This window comes from Thamnophis sirtalis, unplaced genomic scaffold (genome assembly GCF_051295495.1).
Source record: "Thamnophis sirtalis isolate CommonGarterSnake01/CBP01778 unplaced genomic scaffold, rThaSir2_p1.2 scaffold_4, whole genome shotgun sequence".
Lineage (NCBI taxonomy): Eukaryota > Metazoa > Chordata > Lepidosauria > Squamata > Natricidae > Thamnophis > Thamnophis sirtalis.
The window spans coordinates 83,314,224-83,339,050 of record NW_028261384.1 but is presented as its reverse complement, the minus strand read 5'-3'; the positions used below and the strand labels follow the sequence as shown (position 1 = coordinate 83,339,050).

The window sequence follows — 24,827 nt, the reverse complement described above, 5'->3', positions numbered from 1 at the left end:
GATTAAAGAAGAGAATGGAAACATAGAAAATAAAGTTAAGATGTCAGATGAATCCATCAATGGACTAAATATGAGCGAAAGTGAAAAGAAGGGAAGCTGGAAAAGTGTTTTTGACAACTCGGAGCCTTTCTTTCAATTTCAAGATGCAGGAGGGGAAAAAAGAGTGAAAAAGATGGAACTAAGAAGAGAAATATATCCAGAAACAAGTTTGATAACCAAAGTTAAGCCTACGTCAATAACAATTAAACAGCAACGAAACTACGTGAGAGAGTAAGGTACAGAGTGCGGCGAGAAATGTTAAACTCTGAAAAGATTCTAATAATAGAAATGACAACTGCTGGCAAGAGAGAAAGGTTTATTTTGCTACTGAAAAAACACTGGCTGATAATGCCAATTGATGATAAAAATTAGTTAATTTTTGATGGTTAATAAGTAGGGATTTTAGTATTTTGTAGACTCTTATAGATTATCATTGTATGTTTAGTTGCTAACATGTAATATATCATGATATTAACAATAAAAGGATAACCTTAATTAGAATAAATAACCAGGCCACAAATTGCAACTGAGATTTGGTGGAATGATAAAACCTATAAATTTGTGTTTTAGATCTTGTTATGAAGCTATAAATAATTTGGATTAGAATAAGAGGTGACATAAATCATAAACAACTGTTTTCTTTTCTTTTCTTCTCTGTCTTTCTCTAATTACAATAATAAAAGGGAATATTAATGCATATCTTGGAGATTTTTAATTAGAAATTTTAATTTGGATTAGAAATGAAAAACAATTGTTTCCCCCCCCCCCCTGTCTTTCAACTATAAAAACAAAAGGGAAGGTTAACACATATTCTGGTGATTATTAACTAGAAATGTTAATATTTTTTCTTTTCTCTTTAGATTGTCTTAGATTTTAAATGGTCATTTTGTTAACACATATTAATAGATTGTTATTTAAAGATTGTTGCTGTTTGCGTTTATGGAGAGAAGAGGAGAGAAAAATGTAAATAACCCTTAGTTAACTATAATAATAACAAAGATATGTTAGAGAGAGGAAATATTAGATGTCCTACTAATTGACTTTTTTTTCTTAGAATATGTTATAAAGATATAAAGATATGGCATATTGACTGGAACTGGGGGAAGGGGAAAAAAATAAAAAATGCCAGCAGGTGGCTGTGTTTTTGAAATCTTAACTAAATGAAAATTGTGATATGGTGATAGTAAAACATATAAATCTTTAACATATACAATTTAAACTGAATGGAATATAGGTGATTGTGGACAGAACGCATGAAATGTACTTGTGACTAATGGATACGCTTTCTACAAAATGTAATGAAAGATGATGCTTTTCTTTTTGTGTTTTTTTCTGTAATAAAACTAATAAAAAAAATTTATAAAAAAAAACAATAACAAAGTTTCTTTTCAACAATTAAGAAAACAAGAAATGATTGCCCCATCAATGGGAGAAGGTAGTAAGAATGTGTTGGGCAGCAAGGAGAAAGCATTCTGAACTTGTGGTTTCAGAGTTCTCCCATCTTCACTTCACTTTCCCTGCTTCTTCCCCATCTATGTGCAATAAGGTGATAAATCAGCAAGTGCTTAGATAAGTAGTGATTTTGCTCCTTTTTCTCAGCAGTTCAAATTGACAGCACCGAAGATGATTGTTGACTGTTTGTTCATGATTAAATCTTTATTGATAGCCATATTATTGCAATAACTTATCTCCCCTCACACTAGTCTCTCAATTTGATGTCAAACTTGTGTCATCACGGCATCACATGACATATCACAACTTTTTTCCCCTTTTCCCCTTCACTAAACCAGACATGGCATGGCCAGAACATGACGCAACTGTATCTCCTTGCACCTTTCTATGCCATGTATTTATCTCCTTTTTCTAGGGGGTCTTGTGGTAATGCTGCATAGATCAAAGCTTATTTATAGTCCTGTTAATTTGGCTATTTTTCAAGTCAACTCATCTAAGTTGATAGCAGCCTATATTCAGACTGTAGCCTCCTAATTTTAGCATTTAGATTCAAAATTTATTCACCATTCACCTTTTAGTTATTGCATCATTCCAAAGGCTGTATTTCTGTAGACAAATATGTGTAGAAATGAATGATTGATGCACACATTTTGATGGAGAAATGACTTCCGGTCCAAGAACTAACATGTATAAGTAATCTTACAGGAAATAAATGACTTCACTTTTGCTGAATACCATATTTGAGCAATGATGTTGCTCATTAGTATTTGTGAATCTACAAATCTTGAATGGAATAATATTCAGAGTCATGCCATTTATATTTTTTGTAATTTATAATTAATGTTAAGCACAAGATATTTGAAATTAGGAATATGCTCTGCTTTTCAAGACACCAAGGCATTTTATTGACATTTATATTTAAATCTAGTTGCAAGTAAATGCTGTTGAGATATTTTTATCAAGAACATTAGATGGTAACATGGAAATTATATATGGACTACAACTGACATTAAGATCATATGATCCACAAAGGAGATGGAATTTTCCTATTCAACTTTTACTGCAACTAGGTGTAAAATAATTAAGGGAGCCAGTCAGTGTTTTACAGATTTCATATCATGTTCTATTCCAGCAAGAACATTTTATGTGCAGTGTAGAATAAAAATGAAGTCTGATGCATGTCAGGCCCTTTGGTGTTTGAGCTTTCTTAACATAAAATGAGATTTGGCAACTGTATCCACAGCTGTTGCAAACAAGCCCTTCTAATCATCAATACTTGTTTGTTTGATTCATTCCTTAGAGAAGATAAAAGCAGTAGTTATGAGCTATTCGGAAACTTAATTTTAGCAAAGTATATGATTTGATTTACAAATTCAAGCCTTTTCTTCAATTGCACTGTTCAATTAAAATGGCTGTCTTACAGCATTACCGAGACTAGATTATTATCAATTTATAGAAATATCAATTTTTCAGAAATACCCTGTTTTAAAAGAAAAACAGTTCTAAAAGAAAAACAAGTATTCAGATATGTCCACTTATATCAGTAATTTTCTACTTTTATTTGATATTTTAAAAGCATTTATGAAGAAAAGCAAGACATACTTTCCTACATATAATACATACCCAAGATATTAAGAATTAAACATACGTTAAATATTTGAAATAGCAGCTATTCAAAAACTTTAGCCTAATATAATGGGAAATAGAATGTAATTAAGATTCTTCCATTCTTTTTCAGAATGAAATCAAATGCTGCCATCCTTTAACATCATTCTACTGATTCATGGGAGAAAAAAGATGGGGGTTGGTTGTAGCCATATCAAGCAAAAGTAAACCTTTCTCTTTCCCTTCTTCTTTTGCTGACTCTGTAAACCGCTTAGAGAGGGCTGAAAGCCCTATGAAGCGGTATATAAGTCTAACTGCTATTGCTATTTTGTTTCTTCAGGATTTAAGAAAGCTTTATTTGCAAATAAGCCTTAACCTTTCTTTGCCAAGTACCTAAATGACTATTTTGTAAACTCTGCCCAGCTGTTGTAGAGGGAGGACTGCCAAAAAGTCAAGACAGTGGCTTTGATCATACATTTGTGGCCACCACCTTGACTCTTCCTGCCAGTTTTTCTGCCAGTTTTCCCCATTCCAGGCTGTTTTATTTTTCAGTAAGAAAAGAGACAGAACCCTTCATGTGATTTCAAATTGAACAAATATACATAAATGGCCAAATCCTAGAAACCTACTTCTGAAATCTCATGCTTGTTCCATAAGCAGTAAATCTCTCATTAACAGAATTTGATATAGGCTGAATAAGACTACACCCAAAAACTGGTACTTTCAACTGTTGATCAATATTTCTGAAATATAATTTCACATAAAAAGAAAACAAATTACCTTCAGAAAGGATTTTTAAAAATCTTTATTCATGTTCTTTGGTAGTCGTTAAACTGATATTTATTTATTTATTTATTTATTTATTTATTTATTTATTTATTTATTTATTTATTTATTTATTTATTTATTTATTTATTTATTTATTTATTTATTTATTTGTCTTGTATGCCACCCACTCCCGGAGGACTCCGGGCGGCTCACAAAAGACAAGGGAAAGGGGGGAACAAGACAAAGACAACATATTAAAAACAAAACCAACATTCGCAATTTCTATGGAGGTAGATGCTTCTCAGCTCCCCCCCCCCACCAGCCTGCTGGAACAGCCAGGACTTGGTGGCTTTGCGGAAGGCCGGGAGGGTAGTAAGGATCCAGATCTCAACAAGGAGCTTGTTGCATACTGATGTGGGAGGGAACACAGGAGCCATGGATAAGCCAGTAGGTGTACTTTATTAGTTACAGAAGAGAGATGACAGCAATTCCAACGGTTCCAACGGTCACCAGAGTATTTATAGGCAGCAATAGCCAATCCGAGTACGCTAGCAACGGCCTCCTCTGTGTCCCAACCAATCAGGGAGCACAGAGCAGTTGCTAGCCCTTTTGAATATGACAGAACACAAATCATAATATATAACACTCCTTCCCCCCAGCTCAGTTGAAGGGGGGGGAGTTTTTTATCAACTTTAGCAATTCAAAAGTAATGAATACAGTAAAAGAACACGCCCAGAAGCATAGTAGTTTTTTCAACTCCTTTTTCAATTAATTTAGTTTCCCCACTCTCCTTACCCCCCAGTGCATATTCACCATTTTATTTCGTTAATTTATTTATTTTTGTTTTAATAATTTCCCCTCACATTCTTTTGTTTTCATTCATTTTCAGCATGTTTCGTAACACTGTATCGATGAAAACCGGCTAGACCGGCAGTAAGAAACAAAGTAGCAAGACGGTTTCAGGAAGGTAGAAGGCTGTTACAATGTAGCCGAATGTGTATTGAGCTGCGGCTTGGCTCGGAAGGCTTTGACAACTTGTAAAGGCAGTTCTGCAAGCCGGCAGAGGCTTAAATGACTTCAATTCGACCGGTGTGTCACTCTTGAAGCCACGAAACGGAGCGGAGGCAGTAGGTGCGGCGAGGGCGTAGAGGGCGAGCCGGCAGTGTGGTTTTGAAGAACGGAGGCCGGTGGTGAGGCAGAGTTCGGCTCTCGGCTTCGGCGACGGCTAGTAGAGGCAGCTCTCCTGGAGATTGGCAGGCTGATCTCATGTGTAGGAAGGCGGACTGGCTTTGCAAGCAGGCGGAGTGGCCAGACCACCCAATGACCTCGGGCCCAGACAGTTGGCTAGGAACTGGTTTGGCTGGGCGCATGCTGGCCTCGGTTTCCGCTGTCCACTGCTCGTCCTTGGCACCAGTGCAAGTTGGCATAGACACCGCGGTGGCCACAGCTGCTGCTGCTGGACAGTAGCCTCGGGTAGCCTCTGGACCTCTGCGTAACAGAGGTGGCTGCGACTCGCTTTTTTCTTGATCCAGGTCCTGTGGGAATTGCTTATCCCACCTTCGTCGCCAGTTGTTGCATACTGATGTGGGAGGGAACACAGGAGCCATGGATAAGCCAGTAGGTGTACTTTATTAGTTACAGAAGAGAGATGACAGCAATTCCAACGGTTCCAACGGTCACCAGAGTATTTATAGGCAGCAATAGCCAATCCGAGTACGCTAGCAACGGCCTCCTCTGTGTCCCAACCAATCAGGGAGCACAGAGCAGTTGCTAGCCCTTTTGAATATGACAGAACACAAATCATAACAGAGCTCGTTCCAGAGGGCCGGAGCTGCAACAGAGAAGGCTCTCCCCTGGGGAATCGCCAGCTGACATTGGCTGGCAGATGGAATCCGGAGGAGACCCAACCTGTGCGATCTAATTGGTCTGAGAAAGATAATTGGCAGGAGGCGGTCTCTCAGGTACCCAGGTCCGATGCCATGTAGGGCTTTATAGGTAGCGACCAGCACCTTGAAGCAGATTTGGAGACTAATAGGTAGCCAGTGCAGCTCACGGAGGATAGGTGTAACGTGGGTGTACCTTGGTGCACCCACAATCGCTTGCGCGGCTGCATTCTGGACTAATTGATAGATTTTGGAGGGCAGATATCATTTTCATCATTTACTCCTAAGTAAAAATTAACTAAATTAACAAATTAAATTAAATTAAATCCTAATTAAAGATTAAGGCATTTTCAAAATTCCCCTAAAGTTAATTTATGCAACCACTCCAACCCAAATGATACTTATTAAGGGAACTGAATTAATTACAGGCTTAAAAAAAAACACCAACAACACCCAGTCTGTTAAAGAAACTTTTGCCACAATTAGATATTTAAACTGATATGATGGTATGTTGCCATGGTAGCAGATGGGATCATTTGCTAATTTCCATTTGCTGGAGAAGTTAATTAAAATCACCATAATAGAACAGGTCCTTTGGAGAAGGGGGAAAAAAAGTAAGCCTGATCACCTGCTGAAACTGATCTTCAGGAAGACCAAGAAATGGGCTAGGAAGGTTGACTGAACAGGAACATGTTGAGAGGACAAGCCATTCAATATATTATAGGGTAAATGTTTGATGGAATAGAGTGGTAGCGGTGGCCTAGAGGTGAAGATGCTTGCCTTCTTCTTAGAAGGTTGAGAGTTCAATTCTACGCAGTGACAGATGTTTCTCTGACAGGGTACAAAGAGAAAAATATATACTATGAACTCTGTTTAGGCTTCAGAAACCCAGCCAGTAATCACCCAGCTTCATTCAGTTGTCCGCACTCCACCCTGATAGAAGAGATCACAGGGGCGTAAAAAGAAAATAAAGCAGAATAGAATACTTTATTTGGCCACATGTAATTAGACACACAAGAAGTTTTTCTCTGGTGCAGAAGTTCTCAAAGTTTCTCTCTCTGGGCAAATTATATCTGCTGAATATAATTCCCAATTGGCACAGACTCTATACCTCAAGGGATTATGGGGCAGGGACGTGCAATCAGGGGAAGTGGGGGAGGCGGGGCCCCACTAGTGTCATGAGGAAAAGAAAAGAATTTTTTAAATAATGAAAAAGGCTAAGGTAGTTGCTGCCAGACTCCAGAGTCACAGTGACTCTGAGTCTGCTTAGTGCTAACTGTAGGGGGAGGCGAGAGAACTATGGGCCTCCTTTGCATAAGGAATTTTTTGCCTTTTAACTCTAGCTCAGAGTTAAGGAACGGTTAAAAGGTGAAAAATTCCTTATACAAAGGAGGCACGTGATTCTCCCGCCTTCTGATCTGGGAGCAGCAAATCATGCCTTGGCAGCCTTGCTAAGTTAGTTTCTTTTTTATTTAATTTTTTACATTTTCATCATGGCGGACGGACAAGAGGAGAGTTGAAATCCACAGCTGGAAAAGGCATGTGGATCAGACAGAGGGAGGGGGAGATTCAAAATTATTTGTAATGTAAGTAATTGTAATTTGTTTTGTGTGTGTGTGTGTGTGTGTGTGTGTGTGTCTTTTACCTTCCTCTGCTGGCACGCAGGCTGCCACATTTATTTTTATTTTTTATTTTTTTATTTTTTTAATCCATGCTGCCTCAGCCCGCCATAGAGCGAAACATGTCCTGGTTTGTGGCCGGGAGGCACACTGGCACTTTAAAGTGCATGCCGCCACCCTGCTGTATGGCCGGGGCGGTGGCATGTACTTTAAAGTGCCAGCGTGCCTCCCAGCCACAAACCAGGACATGTTTTGCTCTATGGCGGGCTGAGGCGGCATGCACTTTAAAGTGCCGGCATGCCTTCCGGGCCGGCAATTCAGCGGGACCAATTTTTTTGGTAATGTCAGATTAGCTAAAGATGGACTGGTCTTCTGGGTGGGATGGTGAACCAAAGAGCATAGTTCTGTATTGTTCCACAGGAACCTTAGCTTCCATCTGGCTTTACTGCAACCAGCTGTAAACATCCAGCTTAAATATCCAAATAAAAGTCCAGGGTCATTTCATTTCTGAAAAGCTTATTTTTTATTGAATATATAGCATGGTAATGATGAGATAAAACTACTGTAACTCTAAAATTTTCAGACACCAGTTCACAGTATTAAACAATAAAGTTCCCAGCCCAGCCCCCACACTTCCACTTAGACCATGTAAACAAGTTCTCTTTGTTATGGGAACCATCTGTCTTCTTCTTCACATCTGTTAATATGTCCTTGAAAAATTTAGTTTCTCCAACTAACCCATTTATAATCAACATCTTCCCTCCTCCCTTACTCTAATGACAAGTTGAAACAAAGAGGCACGTAGTTGCCAATGTTTCACTCTTGACATCAGCATCTCTTAGTAAATGTACATTCGATTCAACCAACTGGAGTCAAGAGTTTTCCTTCCCCAAGAGATCAGACTTGGGCAGGTCTGACAATAGTACAGTTTTAGTTGCATTTCAGCTGTTGTATCTTTCAAAAACACTAACAGGGAAAGAAATTTACAGATTATACAATATTGGCGGATCCATTTTTCTCCTTTCCAGGTTCCCTGCTCTTGCTCTCTTGGTTAGAGACATTGTGAAATCTGTTTCCCAATCCTGTTACAGGTCAGAGGCACATAAGATGCGCAAAAAGAAAGAGAATTTTGAGGAAGGCAGCAAGCTATTCTAACCACTTCTTCAGTTTCATGCTGGGAACCTACTGCTGCCAGTTTACTCAGGAGGGCTGGGCTGATGATACATTGTTTTGATATACTGTACTTTGTTTTTCCTGAGATCATTGCAAAAAACATTTTTCCGACTCAGGACATGTTCCCAACAGGTTCTGTATTGAGAAACCCAGACCACCCACATGAAGATAATGGAACTCTTAAAAGAACCAGGCACGCAACTGTGGGCTTTTCAGCCCTCTGCAACATGCCTGCACCTTGGCATTTGGTATTTTTACAGTTTCCATTCCTTTCCAATAAGGAGTATTGTGAGAAGTTAAAAGAAAAACAAGAAAACAACAGAGGGAAAAGAGACAAAATATTTTGCTCTGTGCCTCAGTGGGGGCAGTGAATAGCATATCCAATTCTTTTAAAGAACCTTGACCGAAAAATGACCTTTTTTGGAAGGAAAGGGTGGGGCTTTTGTAGAATTCAGAGATTTAAAAAACCCAGCTTGGGAAAAGATTGCTTTTTAGAAGGGTGCATAGTCTCATTTCTGGCAGGAGTGGACTTGATACTTTGAAGGGTCACTATCCTGTTTTGATTCTCACTTCACTATTCTATCTCTGAGCACCTGTCGGTTGTATTGGGATTCAATCACAGACCTTGGCAGGGGAATCAATAATTTATCTGGCAAATCTGGGATCCCATATTATCTCCATTGCTGAAAAGTTGGTGGATCCATGAAATCAGAGATCTTCATATTTTCAGGGGGCAATTTTATGTTTCCAAAATATCAGGCAGAGTATCTCATTTCCCAGCACATAAAATAAATGAATAATTAAACAGCAAACATTTTGTCTTGCAGCACTTTTACACCAACATATTCTCTTTGGTAACTCTCTCAGACATACCATTGCCAGACAGATCTGGTACCTAGATAAATAACTAAAACTAGTGTTTAATTATCATCATGGTTTGTCATACAGTTAGCCAGGTGTTTAGACTGGATTTGGCACCTTATTGAATCCTTTCTAGGATTAGATATAAGTCCTTGTTTGATGGTGTTAAAGTATCATCATAGAATATAAGCTGTTCTAAGTAAAACTGACTTTTGCAATTGACTAGTGCTGATTTTATCAATGTCGATGGTATTGAAGTAGTGATCCAGTTGTACACAAGATGCATATTACTTATGGTACTACCTTTGCTTTCTTTTCCCACAGTCATTTGACTTCTATTCACAGGTCAGTTGGGTGACTTTGGATCAGTCACTTTTTTCCAACCCAAACACTTCACACAATTGTTCTGGAAAAAATAGAAGGGCAAAGTGTGTTGGATATGTTTGCTGCCTTGAGTTATCTGTAAAAATAAGGATGGGATACAAATTAATAAATATTTCAATGTACCATTATTGCTACTTTGTCATGTCCTTGATTTTAGCCAGGTTGTGTGATCTTCTTGTAGCTAACTGGATGATCCTCTTCTTTCTTCAACTTTTTTTGTAGAGTCAGTACTTGCTAACTGTTGCTGTCTTCTCAATTCTGGATTTGTATATATTTGTTCTTAAGGCTTGGTCCAATTCATTTTTCACAAAATCAAATCCATAACTCTTTTTGTCTGCTTTAAATCTTTCTTTCATTTGTAAATATGTAAACCAATGGCAGAATGTCCCCCTGATTCTAAATCCTCCTTAAAATTAAGGATAGGATCACCAAAATTAAAAGATATTATTTGACCATAAGTCCCCCAGTCTGACTTCTCCACCATTTCTTTTCTTTAAAAAAGCTTCTGGGGTGACTCCCAGAGAGACATCTTTATAGAAAACCTTGTTTTATATTTATTCCAAGCTCTTAGGATGGCATATCTAACAAAATGATTATTAAAAACAGCGTTTATTTTAACCTTGTCATACCATAAATAACCATGTCATCCAAAACTTAATTCATGATCCTCTAAATCAAGTAGTTTCTTATTCTGGAGGTTCACCCACTCTTTTAGCCAGATCAAAATATAGTTTCAAACCTGGTAAACCCAGACCTCATCTTTCCTTAGCATTTTGCCAAAGTTTATAACATTTTTTTTGTTTCACCCTCTTGCCTATAAATTTAGAAATATCCATCTGCCATTGTTTAAATGGAATATCACTTACAAATATTGGTAACATCTAGAACAAAAAAAGCATTTTTGGTCAAACATTTTTCTTAATTACAGAAATTCTACCCAATAATGACAAATGCAGATTATCCCATTTTAGTAAATCCTTTTTGATATCATTCCAAAGAGAGACATGGTTATTTTGAAACAGTTTTGACTTTGTATTTGTCAATACAATCCCCAAGTATTTCACCTTTGTTCTCAACCTTAAAACCAGACTTTTTAATCAATATATCACAGTCTTAAGAGGTCATATTCTTAATAAGCATTATTGTTGTCTAATTGTTTATGTTAAAACCTGCTAAAACTCCAAACTCATTTAATTTCCTCATCAAATATTCTATATTATTTTTGGGTCCTGCAAAAATATAACCAAGTCATCAGAAAATGCCCTAAATTTATAAACTTCCTTTTTGATATTTATACCTACTATTTTCTCATCTTGTCTAATATCTTTATTCAAGACTTCCAACAGCAATATAAACAAGAGAGATAAGGGGCCTCCTTGTCTTGTACCCTTTTGAATTTCATATGACTTAATTAAATCTTCATTAATAATAATCTTTGCTTGCTGTGAGCAATAAACTGCTTTAACCCCTTGAATAAATTTCTCCTCAAAGTCCATATCTTTCAAAATTCTAAATATAAAAGCCCAATTAAATTTGTCAAAGGCCTTCTCTGCATACAAGAATATTAAAGCTGCCTGTTTCTCATTATGGTATTGTAAATATTCAATAATGTTCAAAAAAGTCCTTACATTTTTCCTTAACTGACTTTTTGGCAGAAGGCCAGGTTACTCTTCATGAATATATGCCTATAAAACCTTCTTTAATCTTTCTGCCAAAATTGCAGCAAAAAGTTTATAGTCATTGTTTAGGAATGAAGTTGGTCTATAATTCTTTATCCTCGTGACGTTTTGGCCTTCTTTTGGTAATAACACAATATTAGCTTCTTTCCAAGTTTGAGGTATCTTTCCCTCCTGTAATATATCATTCATTATATCCTTTAGTGGCTGAAGAAGTTCATCTTCAAAGCATTTATAATATTGACTTGGACCCAGAATTTTGACTGGTTTCATTTTTTTTAATGGTTTTAGATATTTCAAAGGTAATTATTAAATTATTCGTAAGTTGTCTCTGAGTTTGTGAGAATTTAGGTAACCATTGTGTTAACAAATATTCATCTATTTTAGACACGTATAACTTTTGCTTTTTGTAATAGTTTAGAATAAAAATTATGGAAGGACTTTTTGATATCATTATCAATTATTACATTATTACCTTCACAAATTTTCTCAATCATTCTCATTTCCCTTTTTCTTTCTTTCTTTATATGACAACTATCTTCCTGGTTTATTTGCAAACTCATAATATCTTTGCTTTACATAATTTGATTTTATTTCTGTTTCTTGAATTATTAACATAGATAGTTGTTGATGTAGTGATTTAATTTGATCAAAGATTTTTGAGTCCGTAGATGTCTTTTGCAATTCAATTTTTTTTCTGTTTAATTTCATCCAATATCTTTTGCATCTTTTCCTGCGACTTTTCTTCTTCTTCTCTATTAATGCTAAATTATCCATTATCTTAAAAAAAGACTTTGGTAGTTTATCCTGGCAGGTAGTTTATCCTGGCAGGATTTAATCCTTTTAGTAGATATTCTATCCAAATTTGGGGATGTCACTCCATTCCAATCCCCCAAAATAAGTACTGATATTTCATGTGATTTTTGACTCTATGTCTCTATTTATACAACCCAGGATTGTATTACCTTTTTTGGCTGCTACTTCCATCCTGAGATATTTTATTAAGTTTAAAGGAAACATATACCAAAATGATATATGACTTGCATAGATTTTATATGCTTTGTTATGATGAAAAAGCATGGACCCCATCTATGGAAAAATAAAATAGGCTTTGATATCTGGAAAAGAGAGGAGGAGGAGGAGGAGGAGGAGGAGGAGGAGGAGGAGGAGGAGGAGGAGGAGGAGGAGGAGGAGGAGGATAGAACAGACTAGAACTATATTATATTGAATAATAACAAATAAACACCATTTTTACATACTTTGAGAAAAGCCCTACTCCTACTCCACTCAACTGGTGATTCAAATGTGACTGACTTTTCCATGGCAAGCCGCTAAGAGACTGAGAAAAAAGTTTCAAAATCTTGTTCTGAGCATAGCAAACTAGCCCTATTTTGCAGAATATTGGGGTTTTTTTAAAACCATAATGGGAAATTTCCAGCTGCTTGTACCTTGCTTCCAATGTTTGCTTAAAACTCTCAAGATGTTGAGATATCCCAGAATTATCTTTTCAGAAAGCCACCCACTAATTACATATCCAGAATTATGCTATATTTCAACTGTTGTCAGGGGGCTGCCTTGATACTTCTCAGCTGGCTTTGTTTGTATTATCCTCTATTCTTTACAATCACACACTGCTGCATAGACAGTGCATCTCTTTAAATGTCAAATTCCTAGCAATTATGTTTCTATGGCATACATTCTCTTGAGATTGAAAAAGGAGAGGTTTTTTAAAAGCAATCCAAAATTATTCATTTTTGATGACTGATAGGTTAAGTGTTGCATTAAAATAAAATAGGTTTTTCTATTATTGAGCTACCTTGAAAATCATGTTGAATTACATGCAATTTTTGGAGAGAGAGAAAAATAAAAGCTACTGTTTGAACCACCTGAGTAGAACCACATAATTTATATTGTCCTTTGTAGAGATGCATAGAAAAGAGCCCATGTGCTGCAGGGCTTAAATACTCTCTCTTTCTGCAAAATCTTTGTTTTGGCAACTTCGAAAAAGCCAACGTAGTCTTTGACTGCAGATAGATTATGACAAATGGTAATACTACTTTATACTACACTAGTAAAGCCCCACTTGGAATACTACATTTAGTTTTCATCACCATGATAGAAAAAAGATGCTGAGAACCTAGAAAAGATGTGGGGGGGGAGAGAACATCAAAGGTGATAAAGGGTCTGGTGGCTCAATTGTATGACGAACAGTTAAGAGAGCTAGCCTGTCAAAAAGATGGATTGGGGAGACATAGTAACTGTCTTCTCTCATTTTTCTCCAAAGAGCTTATTCTTATTTGAACTTATTCTCCAAAGTACAGGACAATAAATAATATGTGGAAGTTTGTTAAAGAGAGACCCAACTTGTAAAAAGGAGAAATTATCTGGCAGTGAAAACAATCAATGGAATAGCTTGCCTCTTTGAGTCCTGGGTGCTCCATCATCTGAGAGGTCTAAGTTACTAAATCTATCCCATTCAACTAAACCAGTTAATCAGTCTCTCTCATTAAGCAGCCAGCCAACCTACCCCTCTTCACTTCCTGACTCTCACTCAAGAACCAAAAATCCACCATCACTCACTCCATCTACACATCTAACAATCACAAAAAAACACACCACAAATACACATGGCATTCCAATAACTTTGTGAAGAGGCTTCCGGCATTTAGCTAGGACCCCTTGTCTGGCCTACCCAGTCACCTATTTGCCTCTATCATGCACTGTTACCGTTAGCTTGTTTGCTCAAATGCACCCTGCTTGGCTGTCTGCTACTACCACTTGTTCAGTTGCTGGTGACTGGTTTGGCATGCTGTTATCAGCCATTGGCTCCCTGCCACCAAGCTAAATTCATCCCCTCCCCATCACTGGATCACCTGCCACTACCACTTAATTGCACACCAATACCCACTGCCACTTTCTTGCATGCCTGTCACTCACTTGTCTGCCACCTACTCTGGGCCTGCTGTCCTGCCACCTACTCATTCATCCACTACTCAGTTGATACTGCTGCTGCTTGCAGACAAGCCTACTGCTCAACTGAGCTCAGCTCAGTCCATTCTTGCTCATTGTTCAGGTGTTTGTTACTACTGCTTGCTTACCAGATCACTGCTCAGCTGGGCCTATTTTTGTATGCAACTTGTTCACAAGCCAACCACTCAACTGGGCTCAATTTGCTCACTGTCCTTGATTTGTTCAGTATTTGCCCACTGTCCACAATCTATATAGTATGAGCAGTTATTTCACAAGTCCTAAAGGAATGGTTAAAGCTAGAAAAGTGTGTCCACAAACTCTGGGAAATGCTCCCCATTCTACTACTACAGCTATCTTCTGGAGCCCCACACAAGCACCAGTCTACCATCTTACTACATCAGTGTTAGTGTCTAGTTACATTAACTCTTTTAACTAAAATACAAAGATATGTTTTATTTCATTCATATGCTTAAATGTAACCTATTATACTATGTAATTGGAACTAAGATCCTTTCTAAGGTGTCATGTACAGCTGTAATGTCTAAATAATATATTGGTTAAGATATTGCTCCTTCATGTCATAATTTCCAGATAGTTTTAAATGAATATATTAGACTGAAATAGTGTTATTGTTGATGTTGTAACATTTTAAGATGGCCTTGCCCACAACTTTGAATGGAAAATTAAAACTTAACAGAAAAAGAAAAGAAGAAACATCTTGATTAATAATAAATCATATTCCCTTTGGAATGGTAAGAATGTACTTAAATCTTATTTTGTATTTAGCAAGTAGAGAACAAATAGGGGGGTGAAATCTAATGAAAATGTCAATTAGAACTCACAGAGCATCTGAAAGTGCCTCAAATGTCTTCCATTCTGTTTAAGTGTTTTACTGATTAATTATTTTCTTGTGCAAGTTATCATCTGACGCTACAGGAAATAATTAAGAAATGTAACCTAAAGTGGCAGGTACACAGCATAGATAATAATAATATAAAACAAATGTTTTGAACAGTGCACCATGGTGGTGTGGTCTGGCTCTTATTCTCCTCACTGGCATCTATATCTCATTATTCTAAAAAGATAGTTTTGCAAGTAATGCTGTACTAAACAGCAAAGAAATCACATCTCCTCTTTAACAGCCATGGAATGAAATAGTCTGGCAAATGGCATTTAAAATAAAGATCACTTCTTATACCATTACTAGGAGAAATTTAATGTAGACATTTGCCTTGATGAAACATAAAATATTTCCCCAAAGATGGGAAAATATGTGGGCCTTGGTAGAATTATTTCCAACTAACAAATTTATTAAGGGATACGTTTTTGTAAGTTGTAGTTCACTTCATCAGAAGTGAATTTAAATTGCGGTGAGGTGGAAGAATGGAACATGGGAAAAGGGAGAACAAAAATTAGATATGCAGATACTACATGTGAGATATATTACAAAGATGCAGTGCAAATCGAAATGAAATGTTAGACTCAGCCCTCACAATGAAGATACATATGTTTCAAAAAGGTGTTGAGCAGCTGGAATCCCTCACTACAATACAGTCTAACCTACTATAAAGCACTTCTGAACCTTTCTAACTCAGCTTTGATAAACCTTAAATATATTCTCATACATCAGTAAATTCCAGGACTGTCCAATGAACCATTTTATATACATAATCCACAGAACACATTGCTCATCTGTTTATTTATGCTCATCCATAAATTACTATGGAAAGGGAATGGTAGAGGAACCTAGCCTGCAGCCTGAAAATTGGCAAGACCAAAAGGACATTACTCAAAAGACAATGGATCATTTTCCTCCCTAAGAAGTGAAGAATGAAGAGATAGAACAAAATGGGACAGTTGAGACCATGAAGCCTTTTCAGCGTTTCATTGGGAAGGAGTTTGTAAAGATCAAGGTTTTCTATTTCTAACCACAATGGCTCTTTTAAGACAGAAAATATCAAACTTTATAAATTAATACCAAGATTAACACTACACCAACAATCAAGAAATAATAAAATCCCAATGAAGGAATTATTAACTCAGACAAACAAATAAACAGCATAATCAAGGAGTGACCAAGATCACTCCCAAGCAAATAGACAGGGCAAACCACTAGTATATAAAATGACAGCAAAGTCCACTCCCTTTTAACCCTGATGATATTACCTAGTTTGGTAATGAAACTTCTGCAAGAAAACAGTCAACTTCAGAGAGCACCAAGTATACCTCAGAAAATAAAGAAGCTGAGGAGGTGGGGCCGACGTCGCTACTACATGACATGCAATCTTGGTGCTCTAGGATTGCTGTCGATATCTCTGCTGCTGGATGGTCCTTTTTGGACCTAAACTGTCCTGTAGAGACAGTGATAGAGAAGGGCACGTCCTGCTGATCTCAAGGGCATCGCAAAGTCCCTGATTGATCAAGGAGAAGCCTTTTTTCTGGCTACAAGAGAAGCAGCTAATGAAGCTGCAGAAGGTTGGGACAGCCTCTTAAATAGAAGCAGAGTAGGAGAGAGAATGTGTCAACATTGGTGAGATAAATTTTACTATTTAGAGAAGAGAAAACCCCAAAAGACTTTGAGCAAAATTAAAATTGAAGATAAAAGCAGTGAAATTAGGTAAATTAGGTGAGGAGTGAATTAGCCTAGATTAAAACTATTGTGTTATTTTTTTCTCTAATTTTGTTTCTTTTCTATGGATGGAACTTTTACAAATGCCTCTTAATTTTAAATTGGACTGGTTTCTTTTTTCCTCCTTCTTCTATTTTCTCCATTATCTGTTTTTGTGGATTAAGAATCCCTTTCCTCTCAAGGCTCAGCTGGATCATAACTTTAAAGCATTTAAAGCATTTTTCTCTCTCTTCGTAAACCTGGAGCTTAAAGAGAGAGGTAAAAGCAGAAGAAATAAAATAACACTGCCATCTAGAGGCTGGAGACTTGGTTACATCTGTTATCTCAAGGCTATTGGCTTTGTTTACTGAAAAGGACTGGGGGAAAGCACATTTTGTTTATACAGGTGCTCTTTTGGAATATAGAGAAAGCTTTGACTTGAAAGATTATATTGAATTCGTTTGAAACTTAGCAAAAAGCCTTGGATGTTTTAGTGGCAGTGTTTACAATCTGTAAAAATGGATCAACACAAAGAAGAAAAGGCATTAACATTGCAAATAATTATGCTGGAAATTAAAAAAAGTATTAATAAGCAGATAAGAGAATTAATAAGAGAATATTCACAAAAGGATGATGAAACTTGAGGATAGAGCTCCAAAAACTGCAGAAAAATATGAAGAAAGTGAAAAGAAAATTGTTGACACTGACAGCAAATTGAGAGTGGAGGGAAACGGTATGTGTGGAACACTGAGAGGTCGATGAACTGGAACTCTATCTCAGACTTCAAAACATAGACGAAGAAAGGGAGAAAATTTGCAAAAACAGTGAGAGTAATTTTGGCAGAATGATAACCAAAGGCTGATGGAAGGAACAGATGGAGGGTTTCGAGTCTTTACAAGATATGTAATGAACAACAAGTTGGCAAGAGAAATTCACATAAGACTTATCAAGAAAACACTTAGAATGCAGATTTTACAAATGGCAAGAGATATTGGACGGCACTACTACTGGAAGGATACAGGATGATGAAATGAAATGTCACAATAAAATTAAGTTAAATTTAGTTAAACTTCGAGTATTATGTATAAGACAAAGTAATAATAGTTATAGTCTAATAAATGATTAACAATGGTAATAATGCATTTATATATACTAGATTGATAATATGAAACTTTATATAAATTGTAAGTGAGAACTATGGAGATGATGTGGAAAAGCCTTTTTATAAAAGATAAACAATTCTATATAGAATAGAATGCAAACATGTAACACCATTGGATGAATTCAGGATGATGTAATGAAATGCCATAACATAAATTTACTTTAAATTTAGTATGCTTTTCATAAAAAGGATGTAATAATAGCTATACTCAAGGAATGTTTAATAATCATAATAATTGTATACATATATATTAGATTGATGATATGAACAATGGAATATGCTGAAATGAAGAAACAAATGATAGTCAAACAAATGAAGTAGTATAATAATAATGTATACAAATTAACTTGGTTGACAATATGTGATTTTATATAAAGTTCAAGGGATGACTATGAAAGGATGAACAAAAAACTTGTAACCAATCGACACACTGTACGTAATGGAAGATGTTTTTATCTTATGTGTTTTGTTTGTCTATGTTTCTTTAAAAATAAAAATGTTTAAAAAAAGAAAATAAATAAGCTAATGTGCTCTGGAACTTTAAAACTCATACAATCAAACATTTGCCACACAACCCTTGAGTTAACACTTAAAACTTAACAATTGTTGATAAGAAAGATAAAAAGATTGGATACTGGATGTAGCAATACAGCAGAATAGAAAGGATTAGAGAAAATCATAAAATACAAAGGCCCAAAAATAGAAATAAAATGACAGTGGCAAAGGAAAACAAAGATAGCAATTGATGTCAACATTGATGAGTGTCTTGCACAGTCTCAAAACATTTGGAGTATTACTATTAAACAACATCTGCCAAACCTAGAGCTTGGGAAGGACTTAATAGGTAGATAAAAATTTCATATCCAGTGTGAGTAGCCGGCTGACTGTGTGACAATCAATAATAACAACAACAGAGGGTGGTCGATGACTCCTACAAGTAAAACATACTGTGAAGAAGAAAAACACAGCTTGAATAATTACATCAAGAAAAGTGAAGAACCAATGTTTAAGAAAGTAAATAAAGGAGGCCTTTTAAAGACATCTAAGTCAAAAGCTGAATATAAGAAAGAAGTAATTGAGAAGTGAGCTGCAAATTGGAAAAACAAAGCTATGCATAGCCAATACTTGAAAAGTATTGAAGGCAAAGCTGACAAAAAGCTAACTTGAAACTGGTTAAGATCAGGAGCATTGAAAAAAGAAACAGAAGGCTTTATTTTGGCAACACAAGAACAAGCCTTAGCACAAACTGCATGAAGGCAAAAATTCAATACAAAAATAGGAAGAAAACATCTCTATTATGGAAGTTTACTATCAATCTCAGCCAGAAAAAGGTGGATTTCAAAAACGAATGTATCAGATTTGGGAGGTGAACCACACAGACTGTGATATCAGTGAACAAAGACTAATGGACCAACAACGTGTAATTCTGAGCCACAAATTTTTCACTACAGCAGAATTAACAGGAATCAAAGAGAAAGCAACTAATGGTCCGAGTATATCAACAAAGAAGAGTAACATCAAGAATAATTTGCAGACTCAAAAGCAAACTGAGGAAGAAAGGGAGGAAGAGGATGCTAAAATGGATGAAGATAAAGAACAAGGAAGCACTGAAGAGCAAGCACCAATAGAGAGCACCAACAATTAGAAAATAAAGCATCAAATGGAAGATGCTGAAAGAACATGTTTGCCAAAGCTGAACCAAGTGAACTGGAAAGAATTGAGAAAGGTACTAAAAAGGTCAATGAGGCTATGCAAACCATTCAAAACACTACATTAGCTGAAACAAACCAGCTGATGTATGCAGCAGCCTTCATAACCATCAAAGAATTGAATTTGAAAATACAAAGGAACCAAAGAGTCAAGAAGGGTAAGCCTAAGTGAAACAAAATGGTTGGAACTGAAGATCAAAAAAATTTGTGGAGACCTGAGCAACTTGAAGAACCTAAGGCAAAGTCAGCTAAAGAACAAGCAGGTCAAGAAGCACAACAGAAGTGCAAAATGGATCAAGCAGGTTGAGGATTCTATTAAAGTGCATAAAATGGAAGATGTGAAAATAACAAAAGAAATGGTGCAAAGGCAGTCAATAAAAGTGAAGAACTGGAGTGCTCCTGGACCAGATGAGCTACATGGTTTTTGGCTAAAGGCACTTACAAGTTTGCACGAAAGATTGGCAGCCCAAATGAACCATCTTAAAAACACCTGACAATGATAAATGGATGACAACTGGAAGGACATTTTTGATCCAAAAAGATAAAGAAAGGATCCTGGAAACTATAGGCCAATCACCTGTTTGCCAACAACATACACGCTCCTTACTGGTATCATTGCAAACCAAATTTACGGATACTTGGAAAGAAATGACTTGCTTCCTGTAGAACAGAAAAGATGCTGCAAAACTTCAAGAGGAACAAAGGACCAACTGCTCATTGACAAGCTAATCCTAAATAATTCAAAGGAAAGACGAACCAAGCTGGCTTGGATAGACCATAAGAAAGCATTTGATTCAGTTCCCCACAGCTGGATCAAGAAATGCCTGAAAATCTTTGGCAACATACAAAAATTCATGGAAACTTCAATGAACCTCTGGAAAACAAAGCTTATGGGTAATAGAGGAGAACTGGGTGAAGTTGAAATTAAATGAGGCATTTTCTAAGGTGATTCCCTTTCACCCCTACTTTTTATACTCTCAATGCTACCACTGACAACCATTTTGAAGAAGGTGAACTGTGGATACGAACATGCAAAGAAAGGACTGAAAATTTCGCACTTGGTGTACATGGATGATTTGAAGCTGTTTGGTAAAACAAAAGCTGAACTGAATTTATTAATTGAAAGCACAAAATAATTTAGCTAAGACATTGGTATGCAGTTTGGAATTGACAAATGTGCAACAATGGCAACCAAGGTAGGCAAGATCCTAGAAGATGATGGAATACAACTTGAGAATGAAGAAATGATAAAGGCAGTAAAACCAGAAGAAGGCTACAAGTACTTGGGGATTTTAGAAGCCTCTGACTTAATGCATAATAAAGTCAAGGAATTAACCTCAGCCAAGTACATTCGATGAATTCACAAGATATTAAAATCCAAACTGTGGAGGAAGTGGAGGATTTATCATAAAAGCCATGAATACCTGGGCTATACCTGTAATTCGATACTTTGCAGGAATAATTGCCTGAAAAATAGCTTAACAAAAAATACAACCCGGAGGAAAAAACAATAACAGAAATTATGGAAGAACTAAGACAACGTGCAATCGCAACAGCAAGGAAAATTGAAAGATACAAGGACGAATAAAATAATATGGTAAAAATGTCGAGTTCAGAAGAAACCAACACCTCTTCTACCAGTCCCTTGATAAAAAAATGAATCCAAACTAATGTTCACCCATGTAAAGAAAAAACTTTGAACTTTTTGGAAGAATTGTGGGAAAACCCAGGGGAACATAACAACACTGCCCCCTAGATCAAAAATATTCAACAACAAACAACATAAAACAAGATGGAAAATATGGTAAAAACTGACATGGTGGTAAAACAAGCAAAGAAGGTCAAGAACTGGAGTGAACCTGCCTGGATGAACTGCATGGATACTGGCTAAAACGCCTGACCAGCCTCAATCATCGCATGGCCACTCAATTTGATCAAATGTTTCAAAATGCAACAAGCGAAGAATGGTTAGCAGCTGGTCGAACATACTTGATAATGAAAGTTCCAGAAAAAGGCACAGAACCAAGCAATTATCGCCCAATTACATGTCTGCCGACAATGTTCCAACTTTTTACAAGGATACTGGCAAATTCAGTATTCAATCATCTGATGGAAAACAGTTTGTATCCAGTAGAACAAAAAGAAAATTGTAAAAAATCAAGAGGAACAAAAGATCAGCTCCTCATAAACAAATAGTACTAAAAAATGCAAAAAGGAAAAAAAACAAATTTAAATATGGCATGGATTGATTACAAGAAGGCATTTGACTCATTGCCCCACAGCTTGATTAACATCTGCCTGGAAAACTTTGAAATCAGCAAAAAATATCTGTACATTTTTGAAAGCAAATATGCAAAAATGGAAAACAGTTCTAACAATAAATGGGGAGAACATCGGTGAAGTCAACATCAGACGAGGAATCTTCCAAGGGGATTCACTTTCACTACTACTGTTCAACATTGCATTAATTCCACTGAAAATAATCCTATGAAACACAAAACTAGGATACCAATCTCAAGCCAACATGGCAAGATACATCATCTACTATACATGGATGACTTTAAAATATATGCGAAAAGCCTCATTAAACTTAAATCAATATTCAACACAGTTCAATTGTTCAGCAGTGGCATCAAAATGAACTTTGGACTTTTAAAAAGTGCTATATTATCCATTCAGCAAGAAAAAATGGGGAAAAAACAGAAGGAATAGAACTGGGAAATGGAAATATAATGAAAGCATTAGCAAAGGATGATGGTTACAAGTACCTAGGCATATTGGAAGCAGATAACATCTTGAATGGAAAAGTCAAAGAGTCAATGCAAAAGGAATACATCAGGGTGGTCTACAAAATATTAAAATCAAAGCTAAATGATGGAAACATAATTAAAGTCATTAATACATGGGCAGTTCCAGTAATACACTACTCAGCTGGAATCATCGTGGACTTTGGCTGAACTGGAAAACCTGGATCAGAAAACACACAAACTTTTGCATATGTATCACACTTTAAATCCACAAAGTGAAATTGACAGGTTGTACCTGCCAAGGAAAATACGGGGTAGGGGGCTATTGCAAATCCATCAAATTGTAGAAGAAGAAAATTGAAGTTTAAACGAGAAAAATTGCTGCAGGCTATGAAAACAGAGAACAGCATAAAACAACAGAAACAAAGGCAGAATATAAGAAAAAACAGCTGGATGACATATTAAATAGATGGAAAAACCAAAGCTTTGCATGGACAGAACTTGAAAAACACAATTGAAGAATTGTGATGACAACTTGACATGGACATGGCTTAAGATGGGAACTATCAAGAACGAAACAGAAGGTTTAATACTGGCTGCTCAAGAACAAGCACTACAAACTAATGCCATGAAAGCGAAGATACAAAAATCCACTGACAACCCATACTGCCAACTTTGCAATAACAAAGTCGAAACTGTTTCACATTTAATATGTGAATGCAGCAAAATCACACAAACTGATTACAAAGCTAGACATGACCGAGTTGCTAAATTAATGCACTGGTCATTATGTAAAAAATACAATTTACCTGTATCAAAAAAGTCATGGAAACATAAAGTGGAAAAAGTTGTTGAAAATGAGAAGGTGAACATCTTGTGGGTCTTTCAAATACAGATGGATCAGCATTACAATACGCCAGAGATCACAATTGTCGAAAACTGAAGTGTACAATTTATTGATATCGCTATACCAGGAGATGCCAGAGTCGGAAAAAATGAACTGGAAAAAATCATGAAATATCGTGACTTGGCTATCGAAACTACACAGTTATGGATGAAACATGTAACAGTGGTACCCATTGTAATCGGGGCATTTGGTACCATATCTAAATTTTTTACAAAATACATCAATAAATTGCAGCTTCCTGCAATAACACCAGCAGAACTGCAAAACACTGCGCTACTAGGAACATCGTACATCTTTAAAAAGTACTTGGTTGATACCTAGGATGCAACTTGGATTTGAGGAAGATATATGAAATTGATTTTATTATTTCTTAGTTCATTTTTCTTCCTTCCAACCAATCTACTGCTTTGAAATCACATTTCTTTTGCCTCTGAATGTTTTCCACAGACTCTGTTATTTCTTAGTCACATTCATTTTGTGGATTTGATTTATTTACAGTCAGTTTCCTCTGAATGTTTTCTAGAATCCTATGAGTTCATCAGACTTTTAAGAAAAAATTCCAGCTAAAGATTGCATGTTGACAAGCAGTCTCCCCCCCCCCCACATGTGACAACCTCCTTTCCTCTAAAATCTGATGATCTGGCTGGCAGAGTAGGGGAGGAAATATAAGAATAGGGAAAGTATTTTCTGGATCCTTTGATCCAAAAACTTTTTGCAAGTTAAAAAAAATCAAATTTTCTGTGGTAAATATCCAATAAAATATAAATCAAATAGAAGTGCTTTCACCATCCAAAGGCACATGCTGTGTTTTCATGTAGACAAGCTGAAAAGTGCAACAAGCGTAGGACAATGTTATTACATCAGAGGCATCCTAAGCAAAAAGGTGTGAAGATATTTCTGTTTGGACTTGCTTATAAAAGCGTTTGGTGAACTTGTTCCACGAATGGCAATAGGACTAAGGAGGTTTTGTTATTGGAGAGACATAGGCTGATAGATGGAAGAATACAATTCAAAATTAGCTAAACCTAATTACTCTTATTTGTAATAGACATAGCTGAATAATAATTGATATTGATAGTAATGTATATAACATGGAGTTGATATGATAAATAATAATTGGATATGAGAAGGGAAGGTTGGAAATATTTTTGGACCATATACAAAGGTTATTAATCACAATAATTATCACTATTAAAAAATAAAATAAAATATATACAGTTAAATGTTAACTAATATGGGGAAAATGTTACGATATAATTACATA

General features: G+C 36.2%; 1 pseudogene; it reads left to right on the top strand.

The window, feature by feature from the left end:
• The first annotated feature begins 23,200 nt into the window (after positions 1–23,200).
• LOC148045939 (uncharacterized) lies at positions 23,201–23,884 on the top strand (annotated as a pseudogene).
• Positions 23,885–24,827: the final 943 nt, after the last annotated feature.